The sequence below is a fragment of the Pristis pectinata genome, chromosome 6, assembly GCF_009764475.1.
Source record: "Pristis pectinata isolate sPriPec2 chromosome 6, sPriPec2.1.pri, whole genome shotgun sequence".
Lineage (NCBI taxonomy): Eukaryota > Metazoa > Chordata > Chondrichthyes > Rhinopristiformes > Pristidae > Pristis > Pristis pectinata.
This window is the reverse complement of record NC_067410.1, coordinates 412,451-437,719: the sequence shown is the minus strand read 5'-3', so window position 1 is coordinate 437,719 and position 25,269 is coordinate 412,451. Positions and strand designations below refer to the sequence as shown.

General features: G+C 46.6%; 1 protein-coding gene across 3 annotated transcripts in view; it reads left to right on the top strand.

The window, feature by feature from the left end:
• Positions 1–25,269, top strand: part of LOC127571755 (6-phosphofructo-2-kinase/fructose-2,6-bisphosphatase 4-like) — a 148,195-nt gene that overhangs the window by 107,981 nt on the left and 14,945 nt on the right. The window lies entirely within an intron of this gene.

Genomic DNA, 25,269 nt, shown 5'->3' with positions numbered 1-25,269 from the left:
CACCAAGTGCCTCTGTTGTGAGGAAAAGCTCAGGGCTGATGACTTTGAGTCTGAGCTGCAGATATTACAGAGCACCAGTGAGTGAGAGTTACCTAGACGTGAAGCAGTTCTGCACTTGGGTTAGTAATGGTCCAGATTTGGACAGGGTGTCACCCCAAGTACAGGCACCAGGGATGTAATGATGTTCGAACCTTAAGTTGTAACTCCGTCCAACGTTTGCGAAGTAGTTGCTGCCTCAACAGATGTGAACAAGGACTGTGTGAGAAGGAAAGGCAACGTAAGCACATCACCGAGGTGCTGAGGTCCATTCAGGTTAAGGGCATTGAAAAGGAACATGACGGTGGTAAGGGACAGTTTAGTTGGAGGACTGTTCTCTGCAGCTGTGACTGGAGTACTGAAGGCCAGGATTCACAACTCTGGGCTGGAGAAAGTGAGCGAGCAAGGATCTCTCAACAGCCGATGATACAAGTAACACAGAGGATCTGCTGAAAGCTTTTGAGTTAAAACGGGACCTGGAATAATAGTTCAGAATCCGAGCCACATATACATTGGCAGTTTGAACAGATCAAAAATAAATCCAAGACTAAACATGTGCTGTAGGAGAAAATGTTTTGGTGGGGTGGGCACTGGCACCAGTGCTGGTTTTGGTGGGGTGGGCGCTCCAGAATGTGTCATTATCTAACAAGCAGTGTTGGATGTTTCAGTGGGTTTAAAGCTGGTTTAAAGGGCCTTGAGATGCATCACCAGTTGCTGTGGGAGGCAAGGGAGGAGATTGCTGTGGGAGGCAAGGGAGGAGATTGCTGTGGCCCTGACAGATTGGATTGAACTTTTCAAAGAGGTAACAGAATGTATTGATGAGGGCAGTGTAATTGAAGTGTCCCACATGGACTTCAGTAAGGCCTTTGATAAGTTCCCACCTGGGAAACTGAAAGTTATGGCCCAGGGGATCCAGGGCAAGCTGGTAAATGGATTCAGAGTTGGTTTGGTAATAGGAGGAAGAGGGTGATGGTGGAGGGTTATTGTGTGATTGGAAGCCTGTGACCAGTGGTGCAGCCCAGGGATTGGAGCTGGGACTTTTACTGTCTGTCTCATACATCAATGATTTGGATATGAATGTAGGAGGAAACCATAGAACAATACAGCACAATACAGGCCCTTCAGCCCATCATGTTGTGCCAACCTTCAAACCACTCCTAAGACTATCTAACCCCTTCCTCCCACATATCCCACTATCTTAAATTCCTCCATATGCTTATCTAACAATCTCTTGAACTTGTCCAATGTATCAGCCTCCACCACCATCCCAGGCAGCGCATTCCATGCACCAACCACTCTGGGTGAAAAACCTCCCTCTGACATCTCCCTTGAACTTCCCACCCATTACCTTAAAGCCATGCCCTCTTGTATTAAGCATTGGTACCCTGGGAAAGAGAGTGGACAGCCAGCTACTATCTATTCCTCTTAATATTTTGTACACCTCTATCATGTCTCCCCTCATCCTCCTCTCCTCTTAAACTCGATCCCCTGACTTATGAAAGCTAACATCCCATAAACTTCCTTAACTATCCTATCCACTTTGACCTTCTGAAGAAGCCTACCATGTGGAACTTTGTCAATCCATGTAGACCACATCCATTGCACTACCCTCATCAATCATCAATCTAAGAGAGAGGATCTATGAGCATTTGGAGAAACATGGACTGATTAGGGACAGCCAGCATGGCTTTGTGAAGGGAAGATCTTGCCTCACTAGCCTGATAGGGTTCTTTGAGGAGGTGACCAGGAAGATTGATGAGGGTAGTGCAATGGATGTGGTCTACATGGATTTTAGTAAGGTGTTTGACAAGGTTCCACATGGTAGGCTTCAGAAGGTCAGAGGCCAGGGGATCTGGGGAGGCTTGGCTGTGTGGATTCAGAATTGGCTTGCCTGTAGAAAGCAGAGGGTTGTGGTGGAGGGAGTGCATTTGGATTGGAGGGCTGTGACTAGTGGTGTCCCACAGGGATCGGTTCTGGGACCTCTACTTTTTTGTGATATTTATTAATGACTTAGATGAGGGGGTGGAAGGCTGGGTTAGCAAGTTTGCAGATGACACAAAGATTGGTGGTGTTGTGGATATGGTGGAGGGCTGTTGAAGCTTCGAGGGATATTGATAGGATGCAGAGCTGGGCTGACAAGTGGCAGATGGAGTTCAATCCAGAGAAGTGTGAGGTGGTACACTTTGGAAGGACAAACTCCAAGGTGGAATACAAGGTAAATGGCAGGATTCTGGGCAGTGTAGAGGATCTGGGGGTTCATATCCACAGATCGCTGAAAGTTGCCTCACAGGTGGATAGGGTAGTCAAGAAAGCTTATGGGATGTTAGCTTTCATAAGTCGGGGGATCGAGTTTAAGAGCCGTGAACTGATGATGCAGCTTTACAAAACTCTGGTTAGGCCACACTTGGAGTACTGTGTCCAGTTCTAGTCGCCTCATTATAGGAAGGATGTGGAGGCGTTGGAAAGGATGCAGAGGAGATTTACCAGGATGCTGCCTAGATTAGATAGTATGGATTATGAGGAGAGACTAAAGCAGCTAGGGCTGTTCTCATTGGAGAGAAGGAGGATGAGGGGAGACATGATAGAGGTATACAAGATATTGAGAGGAATAGATAAGAGTGGACAGCCAGCGCCTCTTTCCCAGGGCACCAATGCTCAATACAAGAGGACATGGCTTTAAGGTATTGGGTGGGAAGTTCAAGGGAGATGTCAGAGGGAGGTTTTTCACCCAGAGAGTGGTTGGTGCATGGAATGTGCTGCCTGGGATGGTGGTGGAGGCTGATACATTGGACAGGTTCAAGAGACTGTTAGATAAGCATATGGAGGAATTTAAGATATGTGGGAAGAAGGGGTTAGATAGTCTTAGGTGTGGTTTGAAGGGCCGCACAACATGGTGGGCCGAAGGGCCTGTATTGTACCGTATTGTTCTATGGTAATCTTCCTGGTCACCTCCTGAAAAAACCCTATCAGACTAGTGAGGCAAGATCTTCCCTTCACAAATCCATGCTGACTGTCCCTAATCAGTCCATGATTCTCTAAATGATCATAGGTCCTATCCCTTAGAGTCCTTTCTAACAGCTTACCCACCACAGACGTAAGGCTCACTGGTCTGTAATTCCCTGGACTATCCCTACTACCTTTTTTGAATAAGGGGACAACATTCGCCACCCTCGAATCCTCCAGTACCGTCCCAGTGGACAACGAGGACTCAAAGATCCTAGCTATCAGTTCAGCAATCTCCTCCCTCACCTCACGAAGCAGCCTGGGGAATATTCTGTCAGGCCCCAGGGACTTATCTGTCCTAATAGTTTCTAACAGCTCCAACACATCCTCTCTCTTGATATCTACATACTCTAGAACATTACCCTTACCAACACTGTCCTCAGCATCATCAAGGCTCCTCTCCTTGGTGAATACTGAAGAGAAGTATTCATTGAGAACCTCACCCACTTCCACAGCTTCCAGGCACATCCTCCCACCTTTGTCTTTAATCGGACCTTCCTTTACTCGTCCTCCTTCTGCTCTTCACGTACTAGTAAAAAGCCTTGGGATTCTGCTTAACCCTACTCGCCAAAGCCTTTTCACGTCTCCTTCTCGCTCTCCTCAGCCCTTTCTTAAGTTCCTTCCTTGCTACTCTATATTCCTCACGGGCCCTGTCTGATCCTTGCTGCTTACACCTTATGTATGCTGCCTTCTTCTTCCTAACTAGTTGTTCCACCTCTCTCGTCACCCATGGTTCCTTCACCCTGCCATTCCTTCTCTGCCTCACCGGGATAAATTTATCCCTAACATCCTGGAAGAGATCCCTGAACAATGACCACATCTCCACAGTACATTTCCCTTCAAAAGTGTCATCCCAATTTACACTCAAGTTCTCACCTTACAGCCTCATAATTCGCCTTTCCCCAATTAAATATCTTCCCGTCCTCTTTGCTCCTATCCCTGTCCATGACAATGCTAAAGGTTATGGAGCAATGGTCACTGTCCCCCAGATGCTCACCCACCAATAGATCTGTCACCTGACCCGCTTCATTACCTAAAACTAGATCTAATATGGCATTCCCTCTAGTCGGCCTGTCAACATACTGTGTCAGGAATCCGTCCTGGACACACTTAACAAACTCCGCCCCATCTAAACCTTTGGCACTAAGCAGGTGCCAATCAATATTTGGGAAGTTGGTCTCCCACAATAATAACCCTGTTATTTTTGCATCTTTCTAAAAACTGCCTCCCAATCTGCTCCTCAGTATCCCTACTGCTACCGGGCAACCTATAGAATACTCCAAGTAGAGTAACTTCACCTTTTCTTGTTCCTAACTTCCACCCATATTGACTCTAGAGAGGATCCTTCTACATTATCCACCCTTTCTGCAGCTGTAACAGTGTCCTTGACCAGTATCGCCACCCCTCCTCTTCTTCCTCCCGCCCCGCACCCCCCCCCCCCATCCCTTTTAAAACACTGAAAACCAGGAATATTCAATATCCATTCCTGCCCATGTCTCTGTAATAACCACAATATCGTAGTCCCAATATTGGAGTGATTGGTAAATTTGCAGATAACACAAAGACTGGTGGTGTTGATAGGATAGTCGTAGGCTACGGACGATAGTTATTGGTAAAATGGGAAGGGCAATGGCATTTAATCCTGATAGGTGCTTAGTGAAGAGGACTGATAGGGATAGGACGTTGGTAAAGAATGGTAGGGCCCTGGGGAGTATTGAGGAGCAGAGGGATCTAGGTGTAGAAATCCAAGAATCCCTGAAGATGGCAGCACAGGTTGGCAGGATGGTGAAAAGACTCAGCATTCATCAGAAGGTACAAAAGAGGCACCTTTCAGGCCCTCGTCCCACCGACTGTGACCTACTCCCTGATCCCTTTTGCCCGCATTAGGCCAATATCCCTCTACACCTTTTCTATCCAAGTAACTATCCAAATGTCTTTTGAGCATGTCCTCTGGCAGTTCGTTCCAGATATTCAGCACTCTGTGAGAAAACTTACCCCTCAGGTACTTGCCTTCATTTGTAGAATGTAAGAGCAGGACGGTTTGGATGGTGCAACCTTCTTAACAAAAAAGAAACGGTTGGGCCACAGCTGGAGTCCTGCATACAGTTCTGGTCTGCGCACACAACTGCATGGGAGAGGGTATACAAGAGATTCATCAGGACATTGCCTGGGATGGAGCTTTTTCACATGAGGAGAGATAGTTTGTCCTCCTTGGAGAGGAGGAGATGACTGATAGAGGAATGCAAAATTATGAGGGGCATAGATGTAGTTGGAAACATTTTCCCCATTGCAAAGGTGCCTAAAACTAGAGGATGCAGATTTAGGGGAAGGGGTTAGAGGGGATCTGAGGAGGATTTTTCCCCCAGAGAGGGGTTGGAATGTTCTCCCTGAGGGGGTGGTGGAGGCAGGGAGACTCACAACATTTGAGTATCTAGACAATAACTTGTACCGCCAAAGCAAAAGGACTATGGACAAGTGCTGTAAGTGGGAATGGTGTAGATAGGTCGTTGATGGTCAGAGTGGATATTGTGTGACACAGACTGTGGGGAGTGCTGTTCCAATGAGATTAATTGGTCTGTCGACAGGGCTTTGAACTAATAAATGGAGAAGAGCACAGTACGTGGGGGGAGGGTAATGGGTCAAAGAAGCAGTTGGCTACTGAGAGCAGATTGGGTGTGTGGCAGCAGAGTGGTTCATGTTGTGAATCAGTAAAGCAAAATCAGTTCAAGGAAGAGTGATGGTAAGTTGAAGGAATTACATTTTAATGCATGAAGCATCTGAAACAAAATAGACAAACTGAATCAAAGGGCGATGCGTGCATCTGACCTGTTGCTGAGGCAGTTGCACGGTGACCAAGGCTGGGAATGAGATATTTCAGGGTTCCTGAAGGTTAAGGCTGAACTAAGTGGAGCAGGTGTGGAGGTGGGTACCCCTGATGGTAACAGATGACATTTGGGGAGAATGTGGCATGGTCTTGGCCCAAATGTACAGTAAGTTGAATTGAATTGAAAGGGAGAAAGAGGGGCAAAGGTTGGAGTGGCTCCCTAACAGCACCACTGCAATTCGTGAGAATGCATCATGAAGTAAGAAATGTTTGTAACAAAGGTAATGTAGTGATCTTCAGCTGGCTGAACAACCTCCATCAAACTCCACTCACTTTCTCCACATCAAAGGTGAAGCTTTGAGGGCCTTCATCTGCCCTAGTTATGCCCATGGGGTATGTGGAACAGTTGGTTCCACATCACGCCCCCTCCCCCAACTCTTTGTCTAGTGCTTGGACAACTGGATTGGTGTCACTTCACTGGTGCAGAAGTTGAAGATGTTACTTTAGCTGCCCGTTTCCATGTTATGTGGACCATTCTGTCTCTCCCCATCCCTTTCTAGATTTCCCTGCCTCAATCTTGGGGTAGGTTTGTCACCGATATCCATTGCAAACCCACAGCCACCTCCAGCCCACTTCCTCTGAGGACCCTCTGACTCCGTTCCATCTTTTGGTTCCTCTACTGCTAATGACGAGACTTTCCATGTAGGTACCTCTGAGATATCTGCCTTTTTCTGTAACCATGACTCGCTCTCTACAGTTTACAGAGCCCTCAACCACGCTTCATCTGTTTCCTGCACTTCTGCTCTCAGCCCCTCTCCTGGCCAGAACAGGGGTAGTGTTCCCCTGTTCTGGCCTTTCATCCCACAGACCTCCCCATTAAATGGGTTATCTTTCACAGTTCAGGCACCTTCAGAGACCAGGCACGTCGCCCCCTTTCCTTCACTTTCACCATCCCAAAGGGACTGTTTCCTTTCACCCTGATCGGCACTTGTGCCTCCTCCACCAATCATTCCACTTCTCACAACACTCTGCCACGCGCCCACGGGGGGGAGTAGCATTTACTCTTCCACCTCATTGCTTCCCACCTTCGAGGGAATCAAAACTCCGTCCAGGTGAAGCACCGACTCACTTACACTTCTGGTTCAGTGTACAGCAGTTGGTGCTCTCACACAGTGTTGACCGTCAGCTCAGTGGCCACATTCTCTGTCATAAAGGTATGTACCAAAAGAGACGATGCAGCAGTGTGGGAGAGAGTGGTAGAGAGGGTGGTTCTGATGCAAGGCCATTGATTGACGATATTAATGTTGATCCTTTCTCCACAGATGCTGTCTGACCTTCTGAATATTTCCAGCATTTTCTGTTTCATTATTGCATCAGCTGTCACTGAAACTGTCTCTTAGAACCCTGGGAACAAGTCCTTGGGTTCATTGGGGTCTGGGTACAGGTCCTACGATTTCTTCTGTACTTTGTGATATGGGAAGAAAACTGATACTGAAAGCCAATTTTTGTGTAATATCAAAATGGTCAGAGTTTGTGTGGACAAATGAATAGGAGGGTGGTGGTAAGGTAAGTGTGGGACCTCTAGAGAACGAGGCTGGTGAATTCCTAACAGGAATCAAGATATGGCAGATATGTTAAATCAACGCATTATATCAGTCTTCGCCAGGACACTGCAAATATCCCCAAGGTAACAGATGGGCTAATTTCAAATAATGAGGAGGAATTTGTAAATAAAAAACAAAAATCCCAATAACAAGAGACAGTACTATAAAATTTCACGGAGCTAAAGGTGGACAAATTACCAGGACCTGCTGGACTACAGCCTAGAGGTTTAAAGGCAGTGGCTGCAGACATGTGAACCCAGTGGTTGAGACTTTCCAAAACGCACTAAATTCTGGGAAGGTCCCAGATGATTGGAAAGCAGCCAACGTGACTCCCTTGTTCAAAAGGTGGGGAAGGCAGAAGGTGGGAACTACAGGCCAGTTAGTCTGCAGCCATTGTTGGCAAGATGTCAGAGTCAATAATGAAAGCGGAAATACACGATCAGTTGGAAAGCTGAGTATAACCAAACCTGGTCAATGTGGTTTTATGAAAGGTAAATCAGGTTTGACAAATGTAGTGTATTTAGATTTCCAAAAGATATTTGACAAGGTGCCACGAGAGGCTGGTGCATAACATAAGGGCCCAAGGTATTGGAGGAAGTGCGTCAGCATGGATTGACAACTGGCTGTCACATTGTTGGAATAAATGGGTCCTTTTCAGTCTGAGGGATGTAACTGGTGGAGTTCCCAGGGATCGGTTCTTGGTCCTCAGTTGTTTAATAATTACATAAATGATCTTGGAGGAGGGAACAAAACGTAAGGCTTCCAAGTTTTCTGATACAAAAATGGTTGGAAGGACCTGTTGTGATGGGACATTGTGATTCTGTAACGGGATATTGACAGATTGGGTGGGTGAAAACCTGGCAAATGGAGTTTAATGTGGGGAGGTGTGAGGTCATGCACTTCAATAAGGGGAATCAAACGGTGGGTTATTATCTAAATGGAGAGAGACTGCAAGTGAGTGAAGTTCAGAGGGATCGAGGTGTTCTTGTGCATGAGTCACAAAAAGTTACCAGGCAGGTCCAACAAGTAGTTCAGAAGGGAGACGGCACGTCGGCCTTTATTGTGAAGGGTTGGGGTTTAAGAACAGGGAGGTTGCGTTCCACTTGTACAGGGTGTTGGTGGGACCACACCTGGAGTACTGAGCACAGGTTTGGTCCCCTTACCTCAGTAAGGATCTAGTGGCATGGGAGACAGTAGAAATGTGATTCACCAGGCTAATTCCTGGGATGAAAGGGTTGTCTTAACAAGAGGCTGGACAACTTTGGCTGTATTCCTTGGTGTTTAGAAGAATGAGGGGTGACCTTACTCTGACATACAAGATTCTAAGGGGACCTGATGATAGATGTTACGATATTTTCACCAGTGGGAGAGTCACAGACAACGGAACATGGTTAGAAACTAAAGGGCCAGTCACTTACAACTGAGGTGTGTGGAAATGTCTTCTCTGAGGTTGGTGAATGTCTAGAACTCTCTGTCCTCAAGGGTGATGGAGGCCAGATCATTGGATAGATTGAAGGTGATCTGTACTGGAGACATAAATATTTGAAAGATCGAGTAATTGAGAGTTACGGGGAGCTGGCACAGAAGAGGAGTTGAGGCTAGTGTAGATCAGCTGTGGTTATATTGAATAGTGGGGCAGGATTGAGGGGCCAAGTGGCCTCCTGCTCCTGTTTACTTGCAGTAATGGCTTTAACCTCTTACTGGCCCCAAGATCTTGGCTGAGGGCTGACTTTGTGGAGGTTTATAAAGTCATGAGGGGCATTAATAAGGCCAATGTTCACAGTCTCTTTTCCAGGTTGGGGGAGTCTAAAAACCACAGGTTTAAGGTGAGAGGGGAAAGATTTAAAGGGGACCTGAGGGGCAACTTCTTTAGATGGTGGTAAGTAGGTGGAATGAACTGCCAGAGGAAGTGGTAGAGGCAGGTCCAATTACAATGTTTAAAAGACATCTGGACAGATACATGGGTAGGAAAGGTTCAGAGGGATATGGGCCAAATGCAGGCAAATGGGACTGGCTGAAAGCCCTGTATCTGTGCTGTATGATTCTTACTGACTACCCTATCTATGCCTCTCGTAATTTTATAAACTTCTATCAGGTCTCCCCTCGGCCTCTGAAGCTCCAGAGAAAACAACCCAAGTTTGTCCAACCTCTCCTTGTACCTCATGCCCTCTAATCCAGGCAGCATCTTGGTGAACCTTTTCTGCACCCTCTCCAAAGCCTCCATATCCTTCCTGTAGTGGGGTGACCAGAATTGCACACAATACTCCAAATGTGGCCCAAAGTTTTATATAACTGCAATATGATTTCTTGACATTTATAACTGTGGAAGGGGTGACCTGTACAAGAGGGATGGGTTGCACCTGAACTGGAGGGGAACCAATATCCTGGGGGGGGGGGGGGGTTTGTTAATGCTACTGGGGAAGGTTTAAACTAGCTTCGCAGGGGGATGGGAGCCAGAAAGACAGGTTAGTAAGTGAAGGAACGGGCAGGAGGGCTGATGTCAGGGAGTGTAGTATTAGGCAGATTCCTAATAACAGATGTGATGGGATGAATAGTTTGAAGTGTTTGTACTTTAATGCTCGGAGTGTTATGGGCAAGAATGATGAACTTAGAGCATGGATCAGTATATGGAACTATGATGTTGTGGCCATTACAGAGGGTTGAGGGAGGGACAGGAATGGGTGATCGATGTACCAGGGTTTTGGTTTTAGGAAGAATAGAGGGGGGGGGGGGGGGGTAAAAGAGGGGGAGGAGTTGCAATACTAATTGGAGATAATATTATCAGCTGCACTCGGGGGAGACATAATGGAGGGCTTGGATACAGTCCATATGGGTAGAACTCAGGAATAGGAAGGGTGAAATCACTCTCTTGGGGGTGTACTATAGACCTCCCAATAGCCACTGGGACATTGAGGAACAGATGTGCAAACAGATTAGGGAAATGTGTATATATAAAAAAAATTACAGGGTTGTGGCCATGGGAGAGTTCAACTTCCCTAATATAAATTGGGACCTCTTTAGTGCAAGGGTGTTAGATGGGGCAGAATTTGTTAGGTGTATCCATGGAGGGGTTCCTAAACCACTATGTTGACAGTCCAACAAGGGGAGAGGGCTATTCTGGACCTGGTGTTGGGTAATGAGCCTGGCCAGGTGACCTCACCGATCAGTGGGTGAGCAATTGGGGAACAGTGACCACAGGTCATTAACTTTCAGGATAGCTATAGATAAGGATAGGTATGGGGCTAGCAGGAGGGTTTTAAATTGGAGTAGGACTCCATAGAGTACACGATAGGTGTGTCCTGATTAGAAGGAAGGACATGAATGGCAAAATAAGGGAACCTTGGATGTCCAGAGAGGTGATGAACTTAGTCAAGAAGAAAAAGGACAAATGTGTAGAGCTTCAGAAGTTAGGATCAGACAGAGCACGTGAGGACTATAAAGAAGCTAGAAATGAACTCCAGAAAGGAATTCAGAAAGCCAGGAGGGGCCATGAAAAGTCCTTAGCAAGTAGGATTAAGGAGAATCCAAAGGCATTCTATACCTATGTAAGGAACAAGAGGATAACAAGGGAAAGGGTAGGACCACTTAAGGATAAAGAAGGGAATCTATGTTTGGATGCAGAGGATGTGAGTGAGGTTCTGAATGAGTATTTCTCTTCAGTATTTACCCAGGAAAGGGACATGCAGGACACAGAAATTGGAACTGAGGGCGTAAACATGTTAGGGCATTTAGAGGTCAAGGAGGAGGTAGTGTTAGGTCTCCTAAACAGTATAAAGGTGGATAAGTCCCTGGGGCCTGATGGGATATACCCCACGTTACTGAGGGAGGTGAGAGAGGAAATTGGGGCCTTGGCCAGTATCTTTGTGTCCTCTTTGACCACGGGTGAGGTCCTGGATGACTGGTGAATGGCTAATGTTGTTCCTCTATTTAAGAAAGGAACATGGGAAAATCTGGGGAACTATAGACTGGTGAGACTCGCATCAGTTGTAGGGAATTTGCTGAAGAAAATTCTTTGAGATAAGATATATGAGCATCTGGAATCCAATGGCTTGATTAGGGAAAGCCAGCATGGCTTTGTGCGGGGCAAGTCATGCTTTACTAACCTGGTTGAGTTTTTTGACAGGGTGACGAGAGAGATTGATGAAGGTAGAGCTGTGGATGTCATCTATATGGACTTCAGTAAGGCATTTGACAAGGTCCCACATAATTGTTTAATCAAGAAAGTTTGGATGCATGGGGTCAGTGGACAATTGGCTGTGTGGGTCCAGAACTGGCTTCCCCATAGAGGGTGGTGGTTGAAGGGACTTATTCGGCCTAGAGGCCTGTGCGTAGTGGTGTTCTGCAGGGATCTGTGCTGGGACCTCTGTTTGTGAAGTACATAAATGGCCTAGATGAGTATGTTGATGAATGGGTTAGTAAGTTTGCAGACGATACCAAGGTTGGAGTTGTGAATAGTGTAGAAGACTGGCGATGGATACAGCAGACGTGGGCAGAGAAATGGCAGATAGTTTAACCCGGATAAATGTGAGGTGTTGCACCTTGGTAGGACTAATGTCAAGAGGCAGAACACTCTTAAGAGCAAGACCCTTAATGGTGTTGAAGAGCAGAGAGACCTTTGGGTGGAAGTCCATAACTCATTGAAAGTGGCTAAACAGGTAGACAGGGTGGTTAAGAAGGCTTATGGAATGCTTGCTTTCATTAATCAGCATATTGAATACAGGAGTCAAGAAATTATGATGCATCTCTATAGAACTCTGGTTAGGCCGCATTTAGAGTGTTGTGTGTAATTCTGGTTACCTCGCTGTAGGAAGGATGTTGAGGCTTTAGAGATGGTGCAGAGGAGGTTTACTAGGATGCTGCCTGGATTAGAGAGCATGTGCTATCAGGAGAAGCTGGACAAACTTGGGCTCGTTTCTCTGGAGTGGCAGAGGCTGAGGGGTGATCTGTTGGAAGTGTATAAAATTATGACAGGCATAGAGAGGGTGGACAAGAAATATCTTTTTCCCATCATTGAGCGATCCAATACCAGAGGGCATGCATTTAAGGTGAGAGGGGCTAGGTTTAGAAGAGACGTGAGGGGTACGTTTTTTACTCTGAGTTGTGGGTGCGTGGAATGCGTTGCCTGATAGGGTGGTGGAGGCAAATTCATTGGGGGCTTTTGAGAGGGGCTTGAATGGGCACATGAATGAGAGGAAAATAGAGGGATATGGGCATTCTGTAGGTAGGAGGGGATAGCTATGTTGGCACACTGTGGGCTGATAGAACTGATCTGTGTTCTCTAACTAACACCCTGACTGAACACAAGCATACTGTACGCCTTCTTTACCACCCTATCTACTTGTGTTGCCACTTTCAGGGAGATATGAACTTGCACCCTGGGATCCCTCTGTACATCAGTACTACAGCCATTTTCTGTATACTTCCTCCTTACATTTGACTTCTGAAAGTGTTAATATCTCATACTTATCCAGATTAAACTCCACCTGCCATTTCTCTACCCATATCTGTAACTGATCTGTATCCTGCTCTATCCTTCGACCTTCCTCATTGTCCACAACTCCACCAATTTTTGTGTTGTTGGCAAACTTCCTAATTAGCCCACCCACACTTTCATCCAAATCATTTGTATAATTCACAAACAGAGGTCCCAGCACTGATCCCTGCAGAACACCACAGGTCACAGACCTCTGGTCAGAATAACTCCCCTCCACCTCTACCCTCTGTCTTCTGTGGCCAAGCCAATTTTGAATCCAGTCTACCAGGTCTCCATGGATCCCATGTGTCTTAATCTTCTGGATCAGCCGACCATCAGAATCGGGTTTATTATCACTGACGTATGTCATGAAATTTGTTGTTTTGTGGCAGCAGTATAGTGCAAGACATAATGACATAGAATTACTATAAGTTACAAAAATAAATAAATAGTGCAAAAGAGGAATAACTGTTCCTGAATCATTGAGTGTGGGTCTTCAGGCTCCTGTACCTCCTCCCCGATGGTAGTAACGAGAAGAGGGCATGTCCCAGGTGGTGAGGGTCCTTAATGATGGATGTCACCACCTTGAGGAACTATCTCTTGAAGATGTCCTCAATGGCGGGAAGGGTTGTGCCCGTGATGGAGTTGGCTGAGTCTACAACCCTCTGCAACCTCTTGCGATCCTGTGCATTGGAGCCTCTGTACCAGGCGGTGAAGTTCAGGGAATGTCTCCATTGTCTCAGGAAACTTGGCTGCTGGGGAGGGCTGCAGGTAAAACTGAAACGCAGGGCCCTGAGGCCCCTCCTTCCTACCATCCTCTTGGCTAATGCACAGTCTCTGGAAGTTAAAACTGAAGACAGGTACCAGAGGAACATCAGGGACTGTTGTGAACTCTGCTTCAGAGACATGGCTCACCCCCAGCACTCTGGACACAGCACTGCAGCCTGAGGGCTTCACCATCCACTGCATGGACCGGACAGCAGCATCAGATAAAGGCAGAGGCAGCGGTGTTTGCTTCATGATTAACTCTTCGTGGTGCACAGATGTGGCAGTTCTGTCTCAGTCCTGCTCCCCCAACATCTGGCCGTCAAGTGTCGTCCATTCTATCTGCCGAGGGAGTTCTCCGCCATCATCCTGGTCGCGGTTTCCATTCCACCCCTGGGAACGTCAAGCTGGCACTGGAGGAGCTGAGCACTGTGATCAACAGTCATGAGACAGTGCACCCTGATGCCTTCCCGATCATCATGGGGGACTTCAACCAGGCCAGCTTGAAGAAGTCTCTGACAAACCACCACCAATACGTTACCTGTAGAACCAGAGAAGCCAACACACTCGATCACTGTTACACCTCCATCAAGAACACTTACCATGCCATCCCAAGCCCGCACTTTGGCAAGTCCGATCACCTGGCTGTACTTCTACTCCTGACATACAGGCAGAGACTGAGGACCACAGCACCAGTGGTGAGGACCGTGAAGGTCTGGTCAAGGGAGGCAGAGGACCGTTTACAGGACTGCTTTGAATCGGTGGACTGGACCACATTCAGGGATTCATTCTCTGATCTGAATGAATATGCCACTTCATCAAGACCTGTGTGGATGTGTGTGTGTCATCGAGAACATACCGAGTTTTCCCAAACCAGAAGCCCTGGATGAGCCAGGAGATTCGCAGTCTGCTGATGGCTAAATCTGTGGTATTCAAGACCGGCGATCCAGAACCCTACAAGAAGTCCAAGTACAACCTACGGAAGGCCATCGGGAGAGCAAAAAGGCAATTCCATGTGAAGTTCCATGTGACATAATCAGATGCACGACAGCTGTGGCAGGGTTTGCATGCCATTACTTCCTATAAGGTGAAACCTAACAGCATAAATGTCGGTGATGCCTCACTCCCTGGTGAGCTCAGTACCTTTTATGCACGCTTTGAAAGGGAGAATGACACTATACCTGTGCGAATCCCCACAGCATCCGGCGACCCTGTGATTTCTGTCTCGGAGGCTGACATCAGAAGATCCTTGAAGAGGGTGAACCCTCGCAAAGCGTCAGGCCCCGACAGTGTACCTGGCAGGGTACTGAAAATCTGTGCTAACCAATTGACTGGAAGTGTTCAAGGACATCTTCAAACTCTCTCCTGCAGTTGGAGGTTCCCACCTGCTTCAAAAGGGCATCAATCACACTGGTGCCCAAGAAGAGAAGGGTGAGCTGCCTCAATGACTATTGCCCAGTAGCACTCACTTCTACTGTGATGAAGGCTGGTCATGGTTAGAATTAACTCCTGCCTGAGCAAGGACCTGGACCCTCTGCAATTTGCCTACCGCCACAACAGGTCTACAGCGGACACAATCTCATTGGCTCTCCACTCTGCTTTGGAGCACCTAGACAATAGCAAAACATACATCAGGCTACTGTTTATCAATTAGAGCTCTGTGTTCAACACCATCATCCCTTCAGTACTAATCAACAAGCTTCAAAACCTGGGCCTTTGTACATCCCTCTGCAACTGGATCCTCTACTTCCTTATCGGGAGACCACAGTCAGTGCAGATCGGTAGTAACAGTGACAACCAGTCAGAATGCTCTCCACTGTCCATCTGTAGAAATATGCAAGAGTCTTTGATGCAATCACGAAGAAGGCATGAGAGCGGCTGTACTTCATTAGGAGTCTGAGGAGATTTGGTATGTCACCATTGTGTTGGGTCCAAGATAGATCCTCTGAGATGTTGATGCGCAGGAACTTGAAGCTTCTCACCCTTTCCACCACTGACCCCTCAATGAGGATCGGTGTGTGTTCTCCTGACTTTTCCTTCCTGAAGTCCACAATCAATTCCTTGGTCTTGCTGACGTTGAGTGCAAGGTTGCCTGTTTTGTGCTGTATGGTTCTATGGTTGTTGTTGCAACATCACTCAACCAGCCAATCTATCTCACTCCTGTACGCCTCCTCATCGCCATCTGAGATTCTACCGACAACAGTGGTGTCATCAGCTGATTTATAGATGGGGTTTGAGCTGTGCTTGGCCATACAGTCGTAAGTGTGGAGAGAGTAGAGCAGTGGGCTAAGCACACATCCTGCGGGTGCGTCTGTGTTGATTGCCAGCCAAGAGGAGATGTTACTACCACGAGGGACCTTGTTGAAAGCTTTACTAAAGTCCATGTAGACAACACCCACTGCCCTGCCCTCATCAGTCATCTTCATCACCTCCTTAGAAATCTCAGTCAATTTTGTAAGACGTGACTTCCCATGCTGACCCTCCGTCCCACAAAGTTGTGCTGAACATGTCCCTACCTTAGAAATTACTTGGCTTACCCATAGCCCGCTATTTTTCTAAGCTCCATGTACCTATCCAAAAGTCTCTTAAAAGACTCTATCGTATCCACCTCCACTGTTGCTGGCAGCCCATTCCACCCACTCACCACTCTCTGAGTAAAAAAAACTTACCTCTGACATCTCCTCTGTACCTACTCCTCAGCACCTTAAACCTGTGTCCTTTTGTGGCAACCATTTCAGCCCTGGGGAAAAGCCTCTGACTATCCACACGATCAATGCCTCTTATTGTCTTATTCACCTCTATCAGGTCACCTCTCATCCTCCATCGCTCCAAGGAGAAAAGCCGAGTTCACTCAACCTGTTTTCATAAGGCATGCTCCCCAATCCAGGCAACATCCTTGTAAATCTCTTCTGCACCCTTTCTATAGCTTCCACATCCTTCCTGTAGTGAGGCAACCAGAACTGAGCACAGTACTCCAAGTGGGGTCTGACCAGGGTCTTATATAGCTGCAACAATACCTCCCGGCTCCTAAATTAAATTCCACGATTAATGAAGGACAATACACCATATGCCTTCTTAACCACAGAGTCAACCTGTGCAGCTGCTTTGAGCGTCCTATGGACTCTGACCCCAAGATCCCTCTGATCCTCCACACTGCCAAGAGTCCTACCATTAATACTATATTCTGCCATCATATTTGACCTACCAAAATAAACGACTTCGCACTTATCTGGGTTGAACTGCATCTGCCACTTCTCAGCCCAGTTTTGCATCCTATCTATGTGTCGCTGTAACTTCTGACAGCCCTCCACACTATCCACAATGCCTCCAACCTTCGTGCCATCAGCAAACTTACTAACCCATCCCTCCACTTCCTCATCCAGCTCATTTATAAAAATCACAAATAGTAAGGTTTCCAGAACAGATCCCCGAGGCACACCACTGGTCACCGACCTCCATGCAGAATATGACCTGTCAACAACTACTCTTTGCCTTCTGTGGGCAAGCCAGTTCTGAATCCACAAAGCAATGTTCCCTTGGAGCAGACTTGATGGGCCGAATGGCCTGCTTCTGCTCCCTTGTCTTGTGATCCCATGCCTCCTTACTTAATAATCCTTGCATGGGGTACCTTGTCAAACGCCATGCTGAAATCCATATACACTACATCTACTGCTCTTCCTTCATCATTGGGATCTTTTCTGGGGAAGGTGGGACCTGTACAGAGAGGATGGGTTACACCCGAACCCGAGGGGGGCCAATATCCTTGCAGCCAGGTTCGCTAGGTTGGTTCTGGAGGGTTTAAACTAGTTTGTGAGGAGGATGGGAACCAGAGGACTGGTCAGGGGAAGAAGGGGATGGAGAAAAGTCAGATCTAACAGAGGCTTTGAGGAAGGAGAAGCAGAGTATAGGGTATAAAAGTAGTAAGGTGGAGGGGCTAAAATGCATTCACTTAAATGCGAGAAGCATCAGGAATAAGGGAGATGAACTGAGAGCTTGGATAAGTACATGGGACTACGATATTGCGGCTATTACAGAGACATGGCTGACACCAGGGCAGGAATGGATATTGAATATTCCCAGTTTTCTGTGTTTTAAAAGCTATAGGGAGGGGGGGAGAAAAGGAGGAGGGGTGGCGATGCTGGTCAGGGACACTGTTACAGCTGCAGAAAGGGTGGATAATATAGAAGGATCCTCTCTAGAGTTAGTATGGGTGGAAGTTAGGACAAGAAAGGAGCAGTTACTCTACTGTGAGTGTTCTATAGGCCCCCAGGTAGCAGTAGGGATACTGAGGAGCAGATTGGGAGGCAGATTTTATCGTGGGAGACTTCAACTTACCAAATATTGATTGGCACCTACTTAGTGCCAACGGTTTAGACGGGGCGGAGTTTAAGTGTGTCCAGGACAGATTTCTGACGCAGTATGTTGACAGGCCGACTAGAGGGAATGCCATATTAGATCTAGTTTTAGGTAATGAACTGGGTCAGGTGACAGATCTATCGGTGGGTGAACATTTGGGGAACAGCGACCACTGCTCCATAACCTTTAGAATTGTCATGGACAGGGATAGGAGCAAAGAGGACGGGAAGATATTTAATTGGGGAAAGGCGAATTATGAGGCTATAAGGCGAGAACTTGGAAGTGTAAATTGGGATGACATTTTTGAAGGGAAATGTACTGTGGAGATGTGGTTGTTGTTCAGGGATCTCTTCCAGGATGTTAGGGATAAATTTATCCCGGTGAGGCAGAGAAGGAATGGCAGGGCGAAGGAACCATGGGTGACGAGAGAGGTGGAACAACTAGTTAGGAAGAAGAAGGCAGCATACATAAGGTGTAAGCAGCAAGGATCAGATAGGGCTCATGAGGAATATAGAGTAGCAAGGAAGGAGCAAGAAGGGGCTGAGGAGAGCGAGAAGGGGACATGAAAAGGCTTTGGCGAGTAGGGTTAAGGAGAATCCCAAAGCTTTTTACTCTTACGTGAAGAGCAGAAGGATGGCTATAGAGAAAAGGTAGGTCCGATTAGCGACAAAGGTGGGAAGATGTGCCTGGAAGCTGTGGAAGTGGGAAGTTCTCAATGAATACTTCTCTTCAGTATTGACCAAGGAGGGGGGTCTTGATGACACTGAGGACAGTGTTGCTAAGGGTAATGTTCTAGAGTATGTAGATATCAAGAGAGAGGATGTGTTGGAGCTGTTAGAAAATATTAGGACAGATGAATCCCTGGGGCCTGATGGAATATTCCCCAGGCTGCTTCAGGAGGCAACGGAGGAGAATGCTGAACCGTTGGCTAGGATCTTTGAGTCCTCGTTGTCCACAGGATGGTACTGGAGGATTGGAGGGTGGCAAATGTTGTCCCCTTATTCAAAAAAGGTAGTAGGGATAGTCCAGGGAATTGCAGATCAGTGAGCCTTACGTCTGTGGTGGGTAAGCTGTTAGAAAGGATTCTAAGGGATAGGATCTATGATCATTTAGAGAATCATGGACTGATTAGGGACAGCCAGCATGGATTTGTGAAGGGAAGATCTTGCCTCACAAGCCTGATAGGGTTCTTTGAGGAGGTGACCAGGAAGATTGATGAGGGTAGTGCAGTAGATGTGGTCTACATGGATTTTAGTAAGGCATTTGATAAGGTTCCACATGGTAGGCTTCTTCGGAAGGTCAGAAGCCAAGGGATCCAGGGAGGCTTGGCCATGTGGATTCAGAATTGGCTTTCCTGTAGAAAGCAGAGGGTTGTGGTGGAGGGAGTGTGTTCGGATTGGAGGGCTGTGACTAGTGGTGTCCCATAAGGATCGGTTCTGGGACCTCTACTTTTTGTGATATTTATTAATGACTTAGATGAGGGTGTGGAAGGGTGGGTTAGCAAGTTTGCAGATGACACAAAGATTGGTGGCGGTGTGGATAGTGTTGAGGGCTGTTGAAGCTTACAGAGGGATATTGATAGGATGCAGAGCTGGGCTGACAAGTGGCAGATGGAGTTCAATCCAGAGAAGTGTGAGGTGGTACACTTTTGAAGGACAAACTCCAAGGCGGAGTACAAGGTAAATGGCAGGATTCTGGGCAGTGTAGAGGAGCAGAGGGATCTGGGGGTTCATCTCCACAGATCACTGGTGGATAGGGTAGTTAAGAAACCTTATGGGGTGTTAGCTTTCATAAATGGTGGGATTGAGTTTAAGAGCCGCAAAGTAATGATGCAGCTTTACAAAACTCTGGTTAGACCACACTTAGAGAACAGTGTCCAGTTCTAGTCGCCTCATTATAGGAAGGATGGGGAAGCGTTGGAGAGGGTGCAGAGGAGATTTACCAGGATGCTGCCTGGATTAGAGAGTATGGATTCTGAGGAGAGACTAAAGGAGCTGGGGCTTTACTCATTGGAGAGGAGGATGAGGGGAGATTATGATTGAGGTATACAAGATATTAAGAGGAATAGATAGAGTGGAGAGCCAGTGCCTCTTTCCCAGGGCACCAATGCTCAATTCAAGAGGACATGGCTTTAAGGTAATGGGTGGGGAGATGTCAGAGGGAGGTTTTTCACCCAGAAAGTGGTTGGCACATGGAATGCGCTGCCTGGGATGGTGGTGGAGGCTGATATGTTGGTCAAGTTCAAGAGCTTGTTAGATAAACATATGGAGGAATTTAAGATAGTGGGAGGAAGGGGTTAGATAGTTTTAGGTGTGGTTTGAAGGTCGGCACAACATGGTGGGCCAAAGGGTCTGTATTGTGCTGTATTCTATGGTTCTATGTGTTTCGTCACCTCCTCAAAAAATTCAGTCAGGTTCGTAAGGCAGGACCTGCCCTTGACAAAGCCATGCTGACTATTTTCTAATCATATATCTCTCCAAATGTCCATAAATCCTGCCTCTCGGGATCTTCTCCATCAACTTACCAACCACTGAAGTAAGACTCACTGGTCTATAATTTCCTGGGCTATCTCTACTCCCTTTCTTGAATAAAGGAACAACATTCGCAAACCTCCAATCCTCTGGAACCTCTCCCATCCCCATTGATGATGCAAAGATCATCGCCAGAGGCTCAGCAATCTTCTCCTTCGCCTCCCATAGTAGCCTGGGGTACATCCGGTCCCGGCAACTTATCCAACTTGATGCTTTCCAAAAGCTCCAGCACATCCTCCTTCTTAATATCTACATGCTCAAGCTTTTCAGTCTGCTGCAAGTCCTAACTACAATCACCAAGATCCTTTTCCATAATGTACCTCTGCCATTTCCTCCAGATCCACGCACACTTTCCTACTGTTACACTTCATGGGTCCTATTCTTTCACGTCTCATCCTTTTGTTCTTCACATACCCATAGAATGCCTTGGGGTTTTCCTTAATCCTGCCCGCCAAGGCCTTCTCATGGCCCCTTCTGGCTCTTGTAATTTTAAATGCCTCCATTGCATTCCCTCTCAACCTCCTGTCTTCTAAGCAGAACCATCTCCAATCTATCCTTGTAACTACATCCCCATGTCACTGGAATAATTCCAGTGAGCCTCTTCTCCAGTTTCTCCAAGGCCTTTACATCATTCTGCATGATGCCCACACCAAGAACAGGCACAATACTCCATCTGTGGCCAAGCCAGTGTTTTACAAAGGGTTGGAGACCCCACCAACCACAGTGATGGAGGGTCTCACAGAACTGGTTCAGTGTAACTGTTGCTCTTGTGTTCAGTGAAGTGTTGCTACATGCTTAACTATTCCATCAACTTGCCTCGTCACTTCCAACAATTTAACACTTGTAGCCCAAACCTGTCTGTTCACTTACCCCTTTTGGAATTGTGCCCTTAAGTTTACTTTATCTTCTGTGATCATAGCAACAGAACTTCATTCTTTGCATGTTTTTGCATTGTTTCATCTAGAACATAGAACATTACAGCACAGTACAGGCCCATTGGCTCACAATGTTGCACCGACATTTTATCCTGCTTTAAGATCTCTTGCAAGCATTTCCTTGTGAAGTTTATTACTTTATGAAACTTTGGTGTTGTAGATAGTGAGGAGCATTGTCCTAGTTACAGCTGGGTGGACTAATGGCAGATGGAATTTAACCCTGTGAAGTGCAGAGTGAAATTAGAAAGTGAAATGAGGGTGGGGACATGCACAGTGAATGGTAGTGCTCCAGGGAGTGTGGATGAACAGAGGGACCTTGGGGTACAAGTCCATAGATTCCTTTGAGTGACAGCATGGGTAGATGGAGTGATGAAGGAGGCATATGGGAAGCAAGAATATCATGTTACAACTTTATAAATTGATGAGGCCACAGCTGGAGCAGTGTGCGCAGTTCTGGTCACCACACCATGGGAAGGATGTGGTTGTGCTGGAGGGGATGCAGAGGGGATTCACCAGGATGTTCCCTGGATCAGATCATTTTAGTTACAAGGAGCGATTGGATAGCCTGGACTTGAGACGAAGGGGTGACCTGACAGGTATATAAAATTATGAGGGGACAGAGAGGGTAGGTGGCAAGAAACTTTTCCCCCAGGTTCAAAATGTCTAATACTAGAGGGCATGCATTTAAGGTGAGGGGGAAAGTTCAAAGGAGATGTGTGGGGCAAGTTTTTTTTGTAAACAGAGTGGTGGGTGTCTGGAATGTGCTGCCAAGGGTGGGGGTGGAGGCACATACAATAGAGACATTTAGGAAGGTCTTAGATATGTACATGGATGCGCAGAGAATGGAGGGGCAGAAGGGATGAGTGTAATTAGGTGGCATTAGCTCATTTAGTTGGGCATTTAATTAGTTCAGCACAACATTGTGGGCCGAAGGGCCTGTGCTGTGCTGTTCTATGTTCATGGTGGGGGTGTCTCAGACAAGAAGGCATAGGTATAAGGTGAGGGACAGGAGGTTTGGAGCAGATCTGAGAAGGAATGTTTTCCACACAGGGTGGTTGGAATCTGTAGCGCGTTGCCTGAGGCAATAAGATTTCTTTATTAGTCACATGTACATTGAAAGAGTGAAATGCATCTTTCGCGCAGTGTTCTGGGGGCAGCCCGCAAGCACTTGAATAGCCAAGGTGTCATAAGTTATGGACCAAACATGGGTAAATGGGATCAGTGTCGATAAGTACAATGGTCAGCATGGACGTGGTGGGCCGAAGGGCCTGTTTCTCTGCTGTGACTCTGGCTCCTCCTCGCAGTCCCTTTTCATCCCTGGGCTTCTTTCTTGGTGACATCTGTTAAATGGGATAAAGTAATAGTTTTGTCATCAAGACTGATCCTCAGGGAGAGTAGCAGCGTGGATAGAAAATTGGTCAAAGAACAGGAAATGGAATAAAAGTAACGGCTTATTTCTCACTGGGAAACGGAGAGTGAGATGTCTTGGGGATTGATAGCAGGATTACTACTTGGGCCTTAAGTTCCAAACATACAGATGACCTCTTTTTATAAGTCTCTCATTTCCTGTGTCAATCCTACTGTATATTGTCTCATCAAAAAACTTTTTTAATATGATTTGCTGTAAACTTTCCCTAATCAATCCATATTTGTCCAAGTGGCTGCTAATTCTGCCCGATTAATATTTCTAAAAGTTTTCCGACTACTGAAGTTAAACAGACCAGTCTGTAGTCACTGGGTTTATCCTAACAAGACATAAAAGGCTGTAGGCTGGGTGCTGGGGAATTAAATAACTTGGACAAATATGGTATTGGTTTATTATTGTCACTTGTACTGAGGTACAGTGAAAAGCTTGTCTTACAAACCGATCATACATGTCAATTCATTACACAGTGCTGTAGTTACATTGAGTTAGTACAGAGTGCATTGATGTAGTACAGGTAAAAACAATAATAGTACAGAGTAAAGTGTCACAGCTACAAAGAAAGTGCAGTGCAATAAGGTGCAAAGTCACAACAAGGTAGATCGTGAGGTCATGGTCCATCTCATTGTATAAGGGAACAGTTCAATAGTCTTATCACAGTGGGGTAGAAGCTGTCCTTAAGTCTGGTGGTACGTGCCCTCAGGCTCCTGTATCTTCTACCCGATGGAAGAGGAGAGAAGAGAGAATGTCCTGGGTGGGTGGGGTCTTTGATTATGCTGGCTGCTTCACCAAGACAATGAGAGGTAAAGACAGAGTCCAAGGAGGCGAATGATTATGGAAAGTTTAACTGACAGATTTCGGTTCGGAGTTGGGCTGGTACTTGATGGACACAGTGGGTAATAGTTGCAGTACTCCAGTACCTAGGCAGCACCTCTGTACTTCAGATGTTTACAAGGTAATGGCCAAAATGCACAGATAGAAAAGTTGGTGAGAAGAGAAACAGTATATTTACCTTCATTAGTTGGGGTGTAGTGGGTACAACTTGATCAAACATTGGTGAGGCCACACACTGTGTGCCACGGTAGTGTATGGGCAGGCACGGTAGTATAGCGGTTAGCATAATGCTATTACAGCACCAGTGACCCAGGTTCAATTCTGGCCACTGTCTGTAAGGAGTTTGTACGTTCTCTCCGTGTCTGTGTGGGTTTCCTCCCACATTCCAAAGACATACGGGTTAGGAAGTTGTGGGCACGCTATGTTGGTGCCAGAAGTGTGGCGACACTAGTGGGCTGCCCCCAGAGCGCTCTGCACAAAAGATGCATTTCACTGTGTGTTTCGATGTACATGTGATTAATAAAGATATCTTATCTCTACTCTGGTCACCACACCATAGGAAGGGTGTGAATGCACTAGAGAGGTGATTCACCAGGATGTTGGTTAGGATAAAACATTTCAGCCATGAGGAGAAACTGTTGAGACTGTGTCTGTTTTCCCTGGAGCAGAAGGGGCTGATGAGGACCTGACTGAGATGTATGATGAGAGGTCTACACTGGGTAGCGAGTAAGAAACATTTACCCTTTTGCAAAGAGGTCTATCCCAAGGCCATAAGTTTTGTGTAAAGGATAAGATGTTTAAGGGGATTTTAAGGAAGAACTGTTTCGCCCTGAAGGTGTTTGAAATCTGGAGACTCCAGGGGATGTAAATAGTTTGTGAGAAGGGCACAAAGATTTTGTGATGTGGTAACCAGAACTGTACACAAGTGTGGTCTATGCTATGTTGTGTACCACTGTGCCACATTAACCCAGCTCTTAAACTCAATGCCTCAGCCTACGAAGGCAAGCATCCCAACGCATTCCTCACTACCCTATCCACCTGTGTGCCACTTTCAGGGAGCTAGGGACTTGCACCTCAAGGTCTTTCCGTACATCAGTGCTCCCAAGGTGTCAACAGTATTTGACCCCTCAAAGCGCATCACTTGGCACTTGTCAGGATTAAGTTCCATCGGCCACCACTCCCCCCAACTTTCCAGCTGATCTGTGTCTTTAAACCACTTTCTTTGATATCTATGATTCCACCAATTTTTGTCATCTGCAAACTTACTGATCGTACCCCCTACATGCTCATCAAAGTCATTACACATATGACAAACAACAAAGGTCCCAGCGCCAGTCCCTGCAATGTACAAACTTATAGTAAGAGAAACAGCCACCCACCACTATCCTCTGCCTCCTGTCACCTAGCCAATTTTGAATCCACTTCAACAAGCTTCAGATCCCTTGTGCCTTAATTTTCTGGACCACCCTACCTTGCTGGATGTTG